General features: G+C 48.4%; 1 protein-coding gene across 8 annotated transcripts in view; it reads right to left on the reverse strand.

The window, feature by feature from the left end:
• The window catches only part of RIMBP2 (RIMS binding protein 2), a 1529140-nt gene that overhangs the window by 168521 nt on the left and 1344064 nt on the right, over positions 1-16555 (reverse strand). The window lies entirely within an intron of this gene.

Raw genomic sequence — 16555 nt, forward strand, 5'->3', positions numbered from 1 at the left:
TACACCTATGCCCTGGGTACCTAGGGTACACTGTACAGGGTCCAATAAGGTGATCCTTACCAATTGGTTATGTACCTAGGGTACATGGAGTCCATTTTAAAGAGAGAGCAGACAGCCTGAGACCCTGAATGGCAGGATCTCAGGCCAACTAAGTCGAAAAACCAGCTAGACACTAGGCAAAAAGTTGGGGGTAACCATAGTCAGATATCCACCTTCCTACAAGAGTATGCCACTGCACCATGTGCCGTCACATTGAAATTGCGGTGTGGGGACTGCCGACCGGAGGCCGGTCGGTCCTGAGACCGCATCAGTGTCAGTTGGAGGTAACTCCGACCGACATCGTACTTGAGCCCTAAGTAGTAAACATACATGTGTGAGGATCTCTTCATAGAAAAGACATACGCGGGGAGATTCCCACCCATAGGTTTGTGAATTACATGTTGTAGTAAGTAAGTAGCACAACTGGAATACTACTTTACATACTACAAAATTCAGTTTTTGATTCAGGTCCAGAGTGTAGTGTGTGCTCGACTGTGGCACAGCAGACCTGAATGCATTCGACAATCCATCTGGAAAGACCCATCCTGGAAATTGGTTTTTACAGGTGAAGCTGAACAAAGTTACAAGAAGCAGCTTGGTCTTCCTTCAGGATTTTGTACGGTCAAAGTAGCACATAAGCGCCCTTTTAATGTACAATCTGTGTAAGATACGTTCAGCAACCTACAAAGGTTGTGGGGAAAAAAAGAGGCTAAATCACTGGTTTGTTTGCATAATAGTTTACATTAATGACTCCTCAACTTTCAGAGTTTACAGGTCAATTACCCTGCAAAGAAAAGGCTTCACAATGAGATAGGTCACTTTGGAGGAAAGGAACTGCATTGGACAAGACCATACAGGCTCATAAGCCAAGTAAGGACTATGTTCAGGTCTCAGGATTGGACTGGTGGCATTCTTGGTGAGATAACCCTTTATATGCCATTCATACAGGCTTTCACAAGAGGGATTTTGAAGATAGACTTGTGTTCCCTTTTTTGTAGACAAGCGGCTGCAGTGGGTAGGTGGACCCTTTGAGGAGAGTAGGCTGGTACTGCCTTTCGTAAGTGTAGCAAGAAAGAAATCATCTTTTGCAGAGTAGCCTCCAAGGGCTGTTTGCGTGCACTGGGGCAACAGTGCACAAATGTTCTCCAATCATCCAAGCCACATGCCTCCTAGTTATGGGCTTCTAAGCCTCTCTGAGAATGTGGATGCACTTCTCGAAGTTTCAGATAGCCAAAATCCAAGTGTTTATGTGCCATTGCAAGGTGAATTAATTTGAAAGTGTAGTGATGCAACTGACCTTGATACCGAGTTAGGAGGTCTGGGAGTAGCTGCCACTTTTCATGGGTGGATAGACATTTCCAGAAGCCGTATGTACCTTAGCGGCTTCGCCCATGTCCGAGAGACAAGAGTGAACCACTCTAATGTTTGTTGCATCTTCCTGAATACATTTGGGATCAGCCGTAGTGGTGGAAAAGCGTAAGCAAATATCCGTGACCAACTGATCTATAGTGCATTGCCCGTGGACTTGGGATGTGGCTACATCAAGGTGAAGCTTTGACATTTTGAGTTCTTGTTTGTTGCAAAGAGATCTAACAATGCTGTCCTCCAGCGGGGGAAGTATTGCTGAAACACCCTGTTGTTCAGTTACTGCTCATGTGTTTGCTGGTGCCTCCCGGTGTGCAACTCTGCAAGATCATTGTTTACTCCCAGGAGGTGCTGTGCTAGGAGGTGAACCTGGTGACGAATGGCTCAATGACAAACAGTCTGCACTAGTGCTGACACATGAGGAGAGAGCGTGCCCTGCTGTTTTTGTATGTGGTACATGGTGGCCATGTTGGTGGCCATGTCTGTGTGAATCAGTACGGTCCTGCTGCGAAGTTGGATACAATATGCTCCCTGCGCCTGCTGAGCTGCCATTAGCTCCCGCACACTAATGTGCAGGGGTTGTCACTGTGGAGACCACTGGCCTTTTATTGTGAGGCGGCGCATGCATGCTCCCCACCCGGTAAGGGAGGCATCTGTGTTGATGGTCACTTGCGGCTGGGGAGGGTCGAGGACCAACCTGCCCAGTAAGAAGTTTTTATTGTTCCCCCTTTGCAGTTTGTGCTGAACACTGGGCTTGGCCCACACTAGATGTTCCTCCTGCCCAGTCATGTTTGTGTCTGTTGCCACGCAGGCTGTCTGTCTGTGGATATGACTCCTGGTAAGGGGGAGCGGTGTGTGAAATGGCGCCACTCTTTCCTTCCTGGGGCATTGCTGTATTGAGTATGGCTCCCAAGAACGGGTGAAATGGCGCCACTCTTCCTTCCTGGGGCATTGCTGTATTGAGTATGGCTCCCAAGAACGGGTGAAATGGCGCCACTCTTCCTTCCTGGGGCATTGCTGTATTGAGTATGGCTCCCAAGAACGGGTGAAATGGCGCCACTCTTCCTTCCTGGGGCATTGCTGTATTGAGTATGGCTCCCAAGAACGGGTGAAATGGCGCCACTCTTCCTTCCTGGGGCATTGCTTTATTGAGTATGGCTCCCAAGAACGGGTGAAATGGCGCCACTCTTCCTTCCTGGGGCATTGCTGTATTGAGTATGACCCCCAAGAACGGGTGAAATGGCGCCACTCTTCCCTCCTGGGGCATTGCTGTATTGAGTATGGCTCCCAAGAACGGGTGAAATGGCGCCACTCTTCCTTCCTGGGGCATTGCTGTATTGAGTGTGGCTCCCAAGAACGGGTGAAATGGCGCCACTCTTCCTTCCTGGGGCATTGCTGTATTGAGTGTGGCTCCCAAGAACGGGTGAAATGGCGCCACTCTTCCTTCCTGGGGCATTGCTGTATTGAGTATGGCTCCCAAGAACGGGTGAAATGGCGTCACTCTTCCATCCTTGGGGCATTGCTGTATTGAGTATGGCTCCCAAGAACGGGTGAAATGGCGCCACTCTTCCATCCTGGGGCATTGCTGTATTGAGTATGGCTCCCAAGAACAGGTGAAATGGCGCCACTCTTCCTTCCTGGGGCATTGCTGTATTGCGTATGGCTCCCAAGAACGGGTGAAATGGCGCCACTCTTCCCTCCTGGGGCATTGCTGTATTGAGTATGGCTCCCAAGAACGGGTGAAATGGCGCCACTCTTCCCTCCTGGGGCATTGCTGTATTGAGTGTGGCTCCCAAGAACGGGTGAAATGGCGCCACTCTTCCTTCCTGGGGCATTGCTGTATTGAGTATGGCTCCCAAGAATGGGTGAAATGGCGCCACTCTTCCTTCCTGGGGCATTGCTGTATTGAGTATGGCTCCCAAGAACGGGTGAAATGGCGCCACTCTTCCCTCCTGGGGCATTGCTGTATTGAGTATGGCTCCCAAGAACGGGTGAAATGGCGCCACTCTTCCTTCCTGGGGCATTGCTGTATTGAGTATGGCTCCCAAGAACGGGTGAAATGGCGCCACTCTTCCTTCCTGGGGCATTGCTGTATTGAGTATGGCTCCCAAGAACGGGTGAAATGGCGCCACTCTTCCCTCCTGGGGCATTGCTGTATTGAGTATGACCCCCAAGAACGGGTGAAATGGCGCCACTCTTCCATCCTGGGGCATTGCTGTATTGAGTGTGGCTCCCAAGAACGGGTGAAATGGCGTCACTCTTCCTTCCTGGGGCATTGCTGGATTGAGTATGACCCCCAAGAACGGGTGAAATGGCGCCACTCTTCCTTCCTGGGCATTGCTGTATTGAGTATGGCTCCCAAGAACGAGTGAAATGGCGCCACTCTTCCTTCCTGGGGCATTGCTGTATTGAATATGGCTCCCAAGAACGGGTAAAATGGCGCCACTCTTCCATCCTTGGGCATTGCTGTATTGAGTATGGCTCCCAAGAACGGGTGAAATGGCGTCACTCTTTCCTTCCTGGGGCATTGCTGTATTGAGTATGGCTCCCAAGAACGGGTGAAATGGCGCCACTCTTCCTTCCTGGGGCATTGCTGTATTGAGTATGGCTCCCAAGAACGGATGAAATGGCGTCACTCTTCCATCCTGGGGCATTGCTGTATTGAGTATGGCTCCCAAGAACGGGTGAAATGGCGTCACTCTTTCCTTCCTGGGGCATTGCTGTATTGAGTATGGCTCCCAAGAATGGGTGAAATGGCGCCACTCTTCCTTCCTGGGGCATTGCTGTATTGAGTATGGCTCCCAAGAACGGGTGAAATGGCGCCACTCTTCCCTCCTGGGGCATTGCTGTATTGAGTATGGCTCCCAAGAACGGGTGAAATGGCGCCACTCTTCCATCCTGGGGCATTACTGTATTGAGTATGGCTCCCAAGAATGGGTGAAATGGCGTCACTCTTTCCTTCCTGGGGCATTGCTGTATTGAGTATGGCTCCCAAGAATGGGTGAAATGGCGTCACTCTTCCTTCCTGGGGCATTGCTGTAATGAGTATGACCCCCAAGAACGGGTGAAATGGCGCCACTCTTCCTTCCTGGAACATTGCTGTATTGAGTATGGCTCCCAAGAACGGGTGAAATGGCGCCACTCTTCCGTCCTGGGGCATTGCTGTATTGAGTATGGCTCCCAAGAATGGGTGAAATGGCGTCACTCTTCCATCCTGGGGCATTGCTGTATTGAGTATGGCTCCCAAGAACGGGTGAAATGGCGTCACTCTTTCCTTCCTGGGGCATTGCTGTATTGAGTATGGCTCCCAAGAACGGGTGAAATGGCGTCACTCTTCCATCCTGGGGCATTGCTGTATTGAGTATGGCTCCCAAGAACGGGTGAAATGGCGCCACTCTTCCATCCTTGGGCATTGCTGTATTGAGTATGGCTCCCAAGAACAGGTGAAATGGCGCCACTCTTCCTTCCTGGGGCATTGCTGTATTGCGTATGGCTCCCAAGAACGGGTGAAATGGCATCACTCTTCCTTGCTGGGGCATTGCTGTATTGCGTATGGCTCCCAAGAACGGGTGAAATGGCGCCACTCTTCCATCCTGGGGCATTGCTGTATTGAATGTGGCTCTCACGAACGGGTGAAATGGCGCCACTCTTCCATCCTGGGGCATTGCTGTATTGAGTATGGCTCCCAAGAACGGGTGAAATGGCGTCACTCTTCCATCCTGGGGCCTTGCTATATTGAGTATGGCTCCCAAGAACGAGTGAAATGGCGTCACTCTTCCTTCCTGGGGCATTGCTGTAATGAGTATGACCCCCAAGAACGGGTGAAATGGCGCCACTCTTCCTTCCTGGGGCATTGCTGTATTGAGTATGGCTCCCAAGAACGGGTGAAATGGCGCCACTCTTCCTTCCTGGGGCATTGCTGTATTGAGTATGGCTCCCAAGAACGGGTGAAATGGCGCCACTCTTCCTTCCTGGGGCATTGCTGTATTGAATGTGGCTCTCACGAACGGGTGAAATGGCGCCACTCTTCCATCCTGGGGCATTGCTGTATTGAGTATGGCTCCCAAGAACGGGTGAAATGGCGTCACTCTTCCATCCTGGGGCCTTGCTATATTGAGTATGGCTCCCAAGAACGAGTGAAATGGCGTCACTCTTCCTTCCTGGGGCATTGCTGTATTGCGTATGGCTCCCAAGAACGGGTGAAATGGCGCCACTCTTCCTTCCTGGGGCATTGCTGTATTGAGTATGGCTCCCAAGAACGGGTGAAATGGCGCCATTCTTCCTTCCTGGGGCCTTGCTGTATTGAGTGTGGCTCCCAAGAATGGGTGAAATGGCGTCACTCTTCCATCCTGGGGCATTGCTGTATTGCGTATGGCTCCCAAGAACGGGTGAAATGGCGCCACTCTTCCTTCCTGGGGCATTGCTGTATTGAGTATGGCTCCCAAGAACGGGTGAAATGGCGCCACTCTTCCTTCCTGGGGCATTGCTGTATTGAGTATGGCTCCCAAGAACGGGTGAAATGGCGTCACTCTTCCATCCTGGGGCATTGCTGTATTGAGTATGGCTCCCAAGAACGGGTGAAATGGCGCCACTCTTCCTTCCTGGGGCATTGCTGTATTGAGTATGGCTCCCAAGAACGGGTGAAATGGCGCCACTCTTCCTTCCTGGGGCATTGCTGTATTGAGTATGGCTCCCAAGAACGGGTGAAATGGCGCCACTCTTCCTTCCTGGGGCATTGCTGTATTGAGTATGACTCCCAAGAACGGGTGAAATGGCGTCACTCTTCCTTCCTGGGGCATTGCTGTATTGAGTATGACTCCCAAGAACGGGTGAAATGGCGCCACTCTTCCATCCTGGAGCATTGCTGTATTGAGTATGGCTCCCAAGAACGGGTGAAATGGCGTCACTCTTCCATCCTGGGGCATTGCTGTATTGAATATGGCTCCCAAGAACGAGTGAAATGGCGCCACTCTTCCTTCCTGGGGCATTGCTTTATTGAGTATGGCTCCCAAGAACGGGTGAAATGGCGCCACTCTTCCTTCCTGGGGCATTGCTGTATTGAATATGGCTCCCAAGAACGAGTGAAATGGCGCCACTCTTCCTTCCTGGGGCATTGCTGTATTGAGTATGACCCCCAAGAACGGGTGAAATGGCGCCACTCTTCCTTCCTGGGGCATTGCTGTATTGAGTATGGCTCCCAAGAACGGGTGAAATGGCGCCACTCTTCCATCCTTGGGCATTGCTGTATTGAGTATGACCCCCAAGAACGGGTGAAATGGCGTCACTCTTCCATCCTTGGGCATTGCTGTATTGAGTATGACCCCCAAGAACGGGTGAAATGGCGCCACTCTTCCTTCCTGGGGCATTGCTGTATTGAGTATGACCCCCAAGAACGGGTGAAATGGCGCCACTCTTCCTTCCTGGGGCATTGCTGTAATGAGTATGACTCCCAAGAACGGGTGACAGCGGCACTGCACTCGGCTGCTGCTCTCTACTGGCCAATCGTCCGGATAAGGAAAGACATAAATGTTGCTGTGCCAATGATGCTGCAATGCTGCTACTGCCAGGCATTTTGTAAACAACCAAGCTATTGTGACCCCAAAGAGTAGAGTTGAACTGGTAACCAGTCCACTAACCACAATAGCCTGCCTGGCACTGCTGGTCAGATGGGCTATCTTATCTGCCAAAGCAGCTTTTTTCTCAGAAAAAATCTCTAACGCTCAAAACAAATCGAGGGAAATCTTCAGAGTCGTAAACGACTTGTGTAACGATTCCAGAACCTCTCCCTCTCAGCCACCATCCCAAATGATGTGCAACCGGCTCAACGATTTCTTCAAGGAGAAGATCGACATCATAAAAAATAGTATTCGTACTAACCATATCATGGCAGCCTATTCGGACATTAGCAGAAACCCATACATACTTCAGGATATTCCTCCCATCGATCCACCCAAATTGCTGGAACTGATGAACCGTGTAAAATCTGGTTCCCCCAATGACCCTTGCCCTCCGCATATATTGAAGGAAGTTTACACTGCACTTCCTCAAGGCATACTTTCCCTTCTGAACACCTCCCTATTACGAGGAATAGTCCCCAACTCATTTAAAAATGCCACCCTAGTCCCTCTAATTAAGAAACCGGGTGCCGATCTCTCCAATCTCTCCAATTACCGCCCCATATCCCTTCTCCCTTACGACGCCAAGCTGCTTGAAGCCCATGTAACCAGCTGCATATCCAACTTCATAGAAACATCCGACTACCTGGAGTCTAACCAAGCCGGGTTCCGCCAGGCACACTCCACCGAGGCGGTGATCCTCGCTGTCCAGAATACCCTAAGGACCAACGCCGATAATGGAATCCACCAAGCCCTCATACTCCTCGATTTGTCGGCCGCGTTCGACACGGTGGATCACACCATCTTATTACACCGTGTCGAACAAGCCGGCCTTAGCGGCGCGGCTCTTGACTGGATTAAGTCCTTTCTGACGGACAGATCCCAGGCAGTAAAGCTGGAGAACTTTATGGCACCCAAACTCTCCACCACTTGCGGTGTCCCACAGGGCTCCTCATTATCTCCCCTCCTTTTTAACTTACATCTTATACCGCTACTGCACTCCCTGAAAAACAGGAAAGTCACCATCTACAACTATGCGGATGACTTGCAGCTGGTATTCCCCCTCAACTCCATGGACTCCACTGAGGAATTCCAAACTACCATGCTGCACATCCAGAGCTGGATGGATCAGAACCATCTCAAGCTCAATCCAGGAAAAACTGAGCTTTTACTCCCCGGTAACAGCGCATTAAGCTGGGGCCCCCACTTCTGGCCGGCCTCGATGGGCACCCCTCCATCTCCCTCTCTGTCAGTGAAGAGCCTCGGGGTCACTCTCTGCTCCGACCTCTCACTAAAAACCCAGGCCGGAACAGTGATCTCTTCCTGTTTCTCTCAGTTAAGAAAGATCAAGAAAATTGCCCATCTGCTGACTCACTCTGCTCTCATTCAGGTGGTACTCGCCTTGGTCCTTTCGCGACTAGACTTTTCCAACTCCATCTACTTGGGCCCACCCCTCGCCCTTGCTAAACGCATGCAGATTGTTCAAAATCAAGCGGCCAGATTAATATTTAAGAGCAACCGCAGGAAGTCGGCCAAACCTCTGTTAGCCTCCCTTCATTGGCTCCCTATAGCTCAACGGATCACCTTTAAGGTAGGCTGCATAATCTTCAAAGCACTCCACGGAAAAAGTCCCAGATTCGTCAATCAACTCATAAATAAATACGAACCGACCCGTGACCTTCGCTCTGCCCACCTGTCTTTCCTCACGCTGCCTACGTTAAAAAAGAAACGACTTGGTGGATCCCGTTTCGCCTACCTTGCCCCAAAAACCTGGAATTCCTTCCCCCTGTCTATTCGGAATTGTACTAAGCTGGCAGAGTTTAGGGGAGCTCTGAAGACCTGGTTATTCAAACAAGCGCACGGTTAGAGTATTGTTACCATCTATCTCTTCAGTTTACCATCTGTCTCACTTAGCGCCATGAAACCCCTGGGTGACCGTGCGCTTAACAAATTCCGAATAACATAACATAACATAACATGGGTGAATGGGAATGTCCAGGTAGGCATCCTTGAGGTGAGGGTCGTTATGCAGCCTCCAACGCATAGCAGTGAATGTACATTCTGGAGAGTAGTCCTTTTGTAGTGTTGTGATGTATCAATTGAACAGTCACAGGTCATATATCGGCTGCAATGTCTCATCTTTCTTGAGGATTAGAAAGTAAAGGGAATAGATGCAGCTTCTTCAATGGTATGGAGGGACACACTCGACAGCTCCCTTCTGGAGCAATGCATGCATTTTGGTTTTGCAATAGCTGTTCATGGTGTTGGCTGATGCCGGTGTGATGAAATATTTGGTGGTATGGAGTGGAATCCCATGCAGTAGTCCTGGGCGATGACTGAAAGCACCCACCGGTCCGAGGTTATGTCCTTCGACAGAGGGAAGTATAAGGTGATGCACAGAGTCCGCACTGGATTAATGGTTGCGTTTCAAGGATATCACTGCTGTCGCGGATGCAGCTGTCTTTGGGTATTGCTTGCCATTTTCACTGCTGTCCGCGTTCACTGGCAACAAAATACTGACTTTTGGAGTTTGATTTTGTAGCACCTCAATGGATTGTACCATCTGTGTTGTTCTTGATCTTTTTCCGGCATGGAATCAACTTGTAGCCCAAAAAGGTGCTCTGTCAAAGGGCAGAGTGATGGTGTTCTCTTGGACATCTGGAGAGAAGAAGGTCCCTCATAGTCACTCCTGTAGTCAGTGAAGGACACTAGTGTTCATTTCACGACATCTGGAGAGAAGAAGGGCCCTCATAGTCACTCCTGTAGTCAGTGAGGGACACTAGTGTTCATTTCAGGACATCTGGAGTGAAGAAGGGCCCTCATAGTCACTCTTGTTGACAGTGAAGGACACTAGTGTTCATTTCAGCGTATCTGGAGAGAAGAAAGGCCCTCATAGTCACTCCTGCAGTCAGTGAAGGACACTAGTGTTCATTTCAGGACATATGGACAGAAGAAAGGCCCTCAAAGTCACTCCTGTAGTCAGTGAAGAACGCTGGTGTTCATTTCAGGCGATGCCATGTTGGCGGCATCAAGGGCACACCTCAAATAGTTTAAGGCTCTTGAACACTCTTTGCCTCTATTTTCCTGAGTATCTACAAGGTGCCTAATAAGCGTCTTCCATCTCTTCCCATTGGTATCTGTTACATTTAGACAGCAGGCCCAAAAAGTTGACGATGAGTCATTTCGCGCAGCTCCTACTGCCATCCACTTACCCGCTGCATCAATTTTCTTGCTTTCTTTTTGGGCAGAGGGGTATCGCTTGTGGCTTGAGAAAACACCATCTTACGTGCCGCGTTTAGATCAAAGAAGTCATGTGGAACATGCATGCGAATATGAATATAGATTGTTATTGAGTGCAGCCTTGTATTGTTTTCTCCATCCATGGTGCGATGATATATTTTTCCACTGGATCTTTAAAGTTTCTGGCCAAAAACATCAACACGCTCTTAAGCACAGGCAAGTTTTGGACCGGCCACTCGGGTTCTGAGGGTGTCAAGAAGGAAATCCTCTTCCTCCACATGGAGTTTTAACTTATGATTGTCGGCTGCTCATTGATTGACCTCATGATACGCAATTGTGTTGTCAGATGGTTTTATGTGATGTGCGTCCAATGATGGGTTGTGTGGAAGGTCCACATCATGATCATGCCAAGGGTTGTTTCCATCATCGGTAGGCAGAGGATGTTCCTATGAGTTTGCTGTATCTTCAGTAGGGTCCTGGTCTGAGTCTGTTTTGATAGACGGTGATGGGAATGGTGAAGGTGTGGGTGGTGGTGCGGGTTCCATGGGCTTTTTCTTTTGATCTGGAAAGCCCTCAGTTGCTCTGAAATTGCCTCTTCAAAGATGAGATGGTAATTTTGGTGTAGGGTTACCGAGATGGTGGATGCCATGCTAGGATGCGGCCGGAGACTGGATCAATGTCCTTTGCTGTGTGTCAGACTGATCACCTTCGTGTTCGGCAGGAAGGGGATCGCTCGAGGTGAAGCTCGGGCCGGGCTCGAGGGTGTATTCAGAGTCGATCTGGTTTCCAAGCCAGGCTGCTCAGACTCTCGGGGTCAAGGTTGTGTATCTTGGTGTTGAGGTTCAATCTCTGGAGCTCGAGAAGTTACCAGTGGCAAATGTTCCTTTCACAGCGAGCAGCTTTGGGGGCAGGTTGCACTTACTACCAAGATCTTTATGGGTGGAATTTCTGAGCTTAAAGAATGGCATCTTTCAAGGCCATTTACTGTCCTACAGCCAAGGCTCTGCTCAAGATCGAGCCGGGGGGAAGATCCTGAGTGTGCGGTGTTTGTGAAACCCTAGGTGTGGTCTCCCTCATTGGTGTGATATTTGATATCAGCCTTGGAGATGCATGTTCTCCTGAGCTGGAATCATTAGAGGACTAATAGCCTAGACTCTGGCCTCCATGGTCTCCAGATGATTGGAGGTCACACTGCTTTTGGTGTCGGAGTATGACCCTTCAATATCTTCAATGCCATGTCTGCACCATAGTTTGAGAACACTTTGACACTGTATTCTCTCATATGAGCTGACCATCTATCGCCTCGGTGTCAGACAGTCTTTTTGCAACAAAACTCTTTAAAAGCTGAAGAAGTAGGCTCACCATGGTCCTTGGATAGTCAGAGGTTGCAGACTAGATGCTGGCCCAACCATGAGAACTTGCTGTTACAGTTAGAGCAAAATTTAAAAGGTTTTTCTCCATATCCTCCTGCACACAAGTCTTTCTCATATGACCTGATCTGATTCAGCTCAAAAGTGGTCAACGGTCACATGAGGCTCCGTTCTTCACATGTCCTGAAGAGGCCTTCACATGTCCTGAAGAGGCTTGACGCTACCAACAAATTAGTGACGAGAAAAAGGGAAGGTTACCTACCATAGGCATTTGTTCTTGGAACATAAATGGCCTAAACTCAAAAATGGACGACCCGGATTTTCAAAAATACATCTCTTTATTCGACATAATAATGCTGCAAGAAACCTGGCTTACAACCACACAACATATCACGGGCTTCACTTGCTATTCTACAGCAGCGGTCAGAACTAACAGATTTGGTCACCAATCTGGAGGCTTGGCTACATACATATCCACCACAACAATACCTTCGGCAGTCCTCGTGGACTCATCCACATCCACAACATTAACAGTGAAGATAAAAATACAGCTAGGCAATAAAGAAGAAGAGATATGCCTTATCAACGCATACGTTCACCCCAAACACAGAGCCAAAGACTCTAACATAATCTGCAACCAATTGACGGAGTATGTCACTCAGATGGAAAAGCCTCTCTTCCTCTTGACAGGGGACTTCAACCAAAATTTACTTGGTTCATCAGCAGAAGAAGAGGCTTTAGCCCTCAATAAAATCTACACCATTCCACTACAAAGCTCCCTGCTACATAGGAAAAAAAAAATCAAAATAACGCCTTACTTAAAGATCTAGAACATCAAAATCTTCGGGCCTTAAATGGAAGATATCCGACTGACTCTCCTCCAGTAGAAACCTTCTACTCACAAACTGCCAGCTCTATTCTGGATTACACTTTTGCCAGTCTGGCATCATTTCCACATATCCGGGGGTTCAGAATGGGGGACAAGGGTGAAAGCGACCACCGTCCCCAGGAATGCCATCTGACATCTAAGACGCATACTGCAATTAAGCCAGACAATATGCTAGGGGAGATCTATTCGATCAACCTGAAAAGGATCAAATGCACGCCAACTAACTCAACCTCCTTGGCTGAAACTGCCCTCCTCATATACAACACACACAAACCAGATGCAGCTGGGCACATCTCCCACTGGGAGCAATACACAGGATTTTTGCTAAAAGAACTGGCAATTAAGAACGCCCCAAAAAGTAACCTCCATAAAGAAAATAGCAAAAGCAACTTAAAAAAAGGCCCGAGAGCTCAAGTAAGGTCACACAAAAGAACAGTTATCTTGACCTTATGGAAGCTAAGATCAGTCCCTAACAATGTACATCTTCGAGCAGAGCTGGGAAAACAAAGGGCTGAGCTCAACCGTATAAAATGGACCATAAAAAAAGATGCTGAAAACGAGGCATGGGCAAAATTACTATATGACACTAAAAGCAGCAATAGCGCCCGCTTCTGGCAATCAATGAACAGGATCTTGCGTCCACAACATAAAGACCTAGGATCGCACATCGTGGAAGAGTCATGGATCAACTACCTCTACAGCCACTTTAATGACCATCTGGAACACACAGGAGTACAAAGAGGTAACAACATAGAGGCAGACTCCACTACGCCAACGCTGGGATCTCTGATCAAGAGAGAGCAAGGCCAAACTAAAAACTACTTGGAGCTATCAGCCGCTCAGCAAATAGCAGTAATAAAAAAGCAGATTTGTAAGGGCAGGAAAGAAGGCGCGCCAGGACCCAATGGCATCCCGCCAGCCCCGTTTAAGGAAAAAAACACAGAATGGGCAACCATTCTGCAACCGATATTCTCGGAAGTCAGACTCCTAAATAGAATCCCAGAATCTTGGAGAGGGTCGACGATCGTCCCTATACACAAAAAAGGCAACAAAATGGACCCCAACAACTATCGCCTGGTAGCCCTCCTTGATAATGAGGCAAAATACTTTGCGGGAACTATACTAGAAGAGATTGTGCAATGGGCGGAAGCAAACCAAATTATTTCACTGAACCAGACCAGTTTCCGGAAAAACACAGGAACATCAACCAACATTCTGGCTATCTCCCTAATCATAGATGCTGCAAAAACTAAAAAACTTCAGCTGCACCTGTGCTACATCGACTTCAGTGCAGCATTTGACAACATCGAGAGAGGCAGACTTTGGGGGAAATTGGCGCAATGGGGCATACCACAGCCGACGCTCAACATGCTGAAGCTCCTCCACTCTGACACTTGGGTGCAAGTGAAGCTAGGAGGCGGCACACACTTGTCATCTAAGGTTTGTACCACCAAAGGCCTCAAGCAAGGGTGTGTGCTTGCCCCAATATTGTTTAATCTGTACATGCTGACCTACCAAGTCTACTTAAAACATGCAACTCCCATTCCCCGAGGCTGGGAGGAAAATCTCTGAGTAATCTTCTGTACGCGGATGACGTCATACTACTAAGCCACACCTATATCGGCCTCCAGCAGCTTCTGATCCAAATGCATAGCTACGCAACGGAGAACAATCTAAAAATAAACCTGAGTAAGACCCGAACCATGTCAATCAACACCAAGAACAAACATCAGAAGCCATGGGCCCTAGGTGTCCAAAAAATAGAGCCAGCGTCTGAGTACAAATATCTTGGAGTCATCTTCGACAGAGACGGCACATTTGCACAGCATAAACAAGAAACAAAAAGGAGAGGGATCTGCATCGCCGTCTCATTGAAAAACTTAGCCAACCATCTGACGGGGCCAATTTTGACTCCTTACTTGAAGGTTATTCAGGCTAAACTACTCCCTTCCATCTGCTATGGCAGTGAGGCACTACGAGGAAGAGACTCTAAGAACCTGGACACAACCCAAACAAAAGCCTACAGAGTAATGTTTTCGCTCCCGCACTACACTTCGCCTGCCCAAATAAGGCTGGAGTTTGGTTTGCTAAAACAAGACCTTGCCAGACAGGAAGCCTACATCATCTGCTGCCACAAACTCCGCTCGGCCACGGCCAACACCCTAAATTCGCTGCTATGGCAAGACATCCAAAGCAGGGACGAATCTCAAGCAAGATCTTACTTGAAGGCAGCCCTGGGGGTCACCAACCAATCTGCGACTTGGGATATGCAACTTGGGCATAACACGTTTAAAAAACTGGTTTGGAAAAACGTAAAATCTCTTTCCTTATTAGAGGACAAGGCCGCATTCACAAAAAGAAACCACGCATGGATGACCTTGAACTCATACAAAACCCTGACACCACAATCATACTTCAGTCAGGGTTATCCCAAGGCCATAAAACTGCGGTTTTTGAAACTCAGATTAGGGGTCTTGCCGAGCAGAGAGCATCTTCCACCATGGCTCAGGAGCAAAGGCCAAGAAGCCTGTCCGCTCTGTAATCAAGAAAAGGGCGATATTCTCCACCTGACTTGCCTCTGTGAAGAGCTTCGGCTAGCCCGCCAACACCTCCTAAAGGACCAGTTCAAGCAGTTAGGGACTAGCACTAGAAGGCAAGCAGTGCTTGCCTGCATGAACCCTGCAAACACGAAACTGAACTGCAGATATGTTAAGTTCCTTGCGATGACCGAGCACAGACTGTTAAACTCACTAAAACCGGCGATCAACTACACAGACAACAAGTAGGAGGTCATTAGGACGCCAAGGAACATGCTGCCCTGCATCAGGGAAAAAATGCTGCTGGACAATTACTTTGGGTTTTTTACTGCACGCTTTTAAAAATGATGATTATAATGAACAAACTTTTATGTTATTTTAAATTTTTGTAAAATGTTTGCACTGGTTTTAATTAACTATGCATAATAAACTTACTTACTTACTTACATGAGGCTCCGTTGAAGCGGCTGACTGTTTCATGAAGATCTGTTGTGTGGAAGGCATCGTTCCAGTGTCTCGGCATTGAAGTTCTCTACAGCCATAGCGCAATGGTGATGGAGCGCTTGGAAATACATCGAAACGTGATGGCGTCAAAAACAATCTAAAGTGGAGACTATGTCCTGGTGCATTGTAGGTTTCAGGGGACCTGCCACAAATCACTCTGAAACCGAAACCTCCTCTTCAAAGAAAAACAACTTGCAACATCTGTGCCTACCACTAGATGTCAGGAGTGCACACATCATGTGATCTACAGCAGCAGCTGCTGCAAATATCATGTTACCGGGGAAGACATGCTATTAGAAACGTTTATCTCCATTGTGCTAATATATCCAGCGATAGCGGCGAAATGCCTGAATATCACTGGAAATCCAGCGATATTCACGCATTAACGCCAATGGGGACTTAACCTGACAATCCACCTCCCATTGATGACACAGGTAAGTAATGTTTTGAGCAAGTGTTAGATTTTGTCGATAATCGCGCTTAGCACAACTTGTTTTATCACACAGCCTGCGTTGCTAATAGACGACAGCTGTGTTAGCGACTGCTTTCCGTCGCTAACAGTTTGGGAACGCCCACTTTGTATGTCTTAGCGATAAATATCGCTGACATGCAAAGTGGGCCACAAACCGGTCGCTATCGCCTGGAAGCTGTCGCTAACTGCTGTTAGCGACAGCTTGCTAGTAGGGCGATAAAAACATCGGCGCTTTAGCGGCAAAAAAGTGCCACTAAAGCGGCGATGAAGCCCTTGCTAATATGCCCCATAGACTTTAAATTTGCAGTGATTTGCTAAATTGTCAACATGTTAAAACATCCACAATCCTAGCAATCTCCACTTATTTTACCAATAATGTAAATTACTAATCTAAATCCATGTTTAATGTTTTATTTCAGGGCGAGGACGATTGGGAGAGATTCATGCTGGGTTTAGTTCCATAGTTTTTTTTTTGTTACAGAGTTTTATATAGCGCGAACTTGACCCGAATCGGGTATCGGAGC

Source organism: Triturus cristatus, chromosome 11, assembly GCF_964204655.1.
Source record: "Triturus cristatus chromosome 11, aTriCri1.1, whole genome shotgun sequence".
Lineage (NCBI taxonomy): Eukaryota > Metazoa > Chordata > Amphibia > Caudata > Salamandridae > Triturus > Triturus cristatus.